Source organism: Triticum urartu, chromosome 4 (genome assembly GCF_003073215.2).
Source record: "Triticum urartu cultivar G1812 chromosome 4, Tu2.1, whole genome shotgun sequence".
NCBI lineage: Eukaryota > Viridiplantae > Streptophyta > Magnoliopsida > Poales > Poaceae > Triticum > Triticum urartu.
Window position 1 is genome coordinate 132,439,603 of NC_053025.1, and position 3,228 is coordinate 132,442,830.

Sequence of the window (3,228 nt, forward strand, 5' to 3'; positions counted from 1 at the left end):
CTCAATTACATGATAAATCTCATCCAGCCCATCACCATCCAGCAAGCCTATGATGGAATTACTCATGCACGGCGGTGAGCATCATGAAATTGGTGATGGAGGAAGGTTGTTGATGATGATGGCGATGGATTCCCCTCTTTGGAGCCCCGAACGGACTCCAGATTAGCCCTCCTGAGAAAGTTTAGGGCTTGGCGGCGGCTCCGTATCGTAAAATGCAATGAATCCTTCTCTCTGATTTTTTTCTCCCCGAACACGAATATATAGAGTTGGAGTTGAGGTCGGAGGAGCACCAGGGGGCCCATAAGGCAGGGGGCAGGCCCAGGGGGTAGGTGCCCCCCACCCTCGTGGACAGGGTGTGGGACCCCTGGCCTTGATTCTTTTGCCAGTATTTTTTATATATTTCAAAAATAATATCCGTTGATTTTCAAGTCATTCCAAGAACTTTTATTTCTGCACAAAAATAACACCATGGCAATTCTGCTGAAAACAACGTTAGTCCGGGTTAGTTCCATTCAAATCATGCAAGTTAGAGTCCAAAACAAGGGCGAAAGTGTTTGGAAAAGTAGATACGTTGGAGGAGTATCATGCCTTAGGCCCACCTCACGGACACAGTGGATTTGGCCACCCAGCGGCTTCCTGTGCCCCCATCTCCCCCCGCTTCACCCTCGTTGCCGCACCCTCTCTCATCGACTCCCCCTCTCACCGCCACCCCACCTCCTCCTCCCGACCTCCCCCACCCTCCCTTCTCCAGCCAAGACCCGGGAGTGGGAGGACGGTGAGGCCTGCCGCAAACGCCGCTATGAGGACCGGTGTGACCCCCCCACCCCTCCCCCGATGTGCTCTGTCGCGAGGATGAACCCCAGCGGGAGCTGCGCGACCGGGAGGCATGCCGGGATGACCGCCGCTCCCCTGGGCGCTCCGAGCGTCGCGGGTCATCCCGCTCCCTGCTACCTCTTGAGCATGCGTTGGTTTTCCCTTGAAGTGGAAAGGGTGATGCAGCAAAGTAGCGTAAGTATTTCCCTCAGTTTTTGAGAACCAAGGTATCAATCCAGTAGGAGACAACACACAAGTCACCTAGTCCCTACACAAACAATCAAGAACCTTGCAACCAACGCAATAAAGGGGTTGTCAATCCCTTCACGGTCACTCGCAAAAGTGAGATATGATAGAGATAGTAAAGTAAATATTTTTGGCATTTTTGTTGTATAGATTGGAAATAAAGATTGCAAAATAGTAAACAAGATGCGATGTAAATAAAAGAGATGCAATATAATAAGAAAGAGACCCGGGGTCATAGGTTTCACTAGTGGCTTCTCTCAAGATAGCATGTATTACGGTGGTGAACAAATTATTGCTGAGCAATTGATAGAAAAACGCATAGTTATGAGAATATCTAAGGCAATGATCATGAATATAGGCATCGCGTCCGTGTCAAGTAGACCGAAACGATTCTGCATCTACTACTATTACTCCACACATCGACCGCTATCCAGCATGCATCTAGAGTATTAAGTTCATAAGAACAGAGTAACGCATTAAGCAAGATGACATGATGTAGAGGGATAAACTCAAGCAAGATGATATAAACCACATATTTTTATCCTCGATGGCAGCAATACAATATGTGCCTTGTTGCCCCTACTCTCACTGGGAAAGGACACCGCAAGATTGAACCCAAAGCTAAGCACTTCTCCCATTGCAAGAAAGATCAATCTAGTAGTCCAAACTAAACCGATAATTCGAAGAGACTTGCAAAGATATCAGATCATGCATATAAGAATTCAGAGAAGAACCAAATAATATTCATAGATAATCTTGTTCATAAATCAACAATTCATCGGATCTCGGCAAACACAATGCAAAAGAGTATTACATCAAATAGATCTGCAAGAACATCGAGGAGAACCTTGTATTGAGAATCAAAGAGAGAGAGAAGAAGCCATCTAGCTAATAACTATGGACCCGAAGGTATGTGGTAAACTACTCACGCTTCATCAAAGAGGCAATGGTGTTGATGTAGACGCCCTCCGTGATCGATCCCCCCTCCGGCAGATGGCCGGAAAAGGCCCCAAGATGGGATCTCACGGGTAGAGAAGGTTGCAGCAGTGGAAAAGTGGTTTCGTGGCTCTCCCTGGTCGATCTAGGGTATAAGAGTATATATAGGCGAAAGAAGTACGTCGGTGGAGCTAGGTGGGGCCCACGAGGGTGGGGGCGCGCCTACCCCCTGGGTGCGCCCTCCTACCTAGTGGCCGCCTCACAGAGTTCCAAACTTCAACTCCAAGTCTTCTGGATTGCTTTCGGTCCAAGAAAGATCATCATGAAGGTTTCATTCCGTTTGGACTCCGTGTGGTATTCCTTTTTTGCGAAAATCTAAAATAGGCAAAAAAACAGAAACTAGCACTGGGCCTCCAGTTAATAGGTTAGTCCCATAAATAATGTAAAAGAGCATATTAAAGCCCATTAAACATCCAAAACAGATAATATAATAGCATGGAACAATCAAAAATTATAGATACGTTGGAGACGGATCAAGCATCCCCAAGCTTAATTCCTGCTCGTCCTTGAGTAGGTAAATGATAAAAACAGAATTTTTGATGTGGAATGCTACCTAACATAATTATCAATGTAATTTTCTTTATTGTGCCATGAATGTTTAGATCCGAAAGATTCAAGACAAAAGTTTAATATTGACATAAAATTAATAATACTTCAAGCATACTAACAAAGTAATCATGTCTTCTCAAAATAACATGGCGAAAGAAAGTTCATCCCTACAAAATCATATAGTTTGGCTATGCTCCATCTTCGTCACACAAAATATTCAAATCATGCACAACCCCGATGACAAGCCAAGCAATTGTATCATACTTTAATATTCTCAAGATTTTTCAACTTTCACGCAATACATGAGTGTGAGCGATGGACATAGCACTAAAGGTGGAATAGAATGGTAGTTGTGGAGAAGACAAAAAGGAGGAAGATGGTCTCACATCAACTATGCATATTAATGGGCTATGGAGATGCACATCAATAGATATCAATGTGAGTGAGTAGGGATTGCCATGCAATGGATGCACTAGAGCTATAAATGTATGAAAGCTCAACAACAGAAACTAAGTGGGTGTGCATCCAACTTGCTTGCTCATGAAGACCTAGGGCATTTTGAGGAAGCCCATTGTTGGAATATACAAGCCAAGTTCTACAATGAAAATTCCCACTAGTATATGA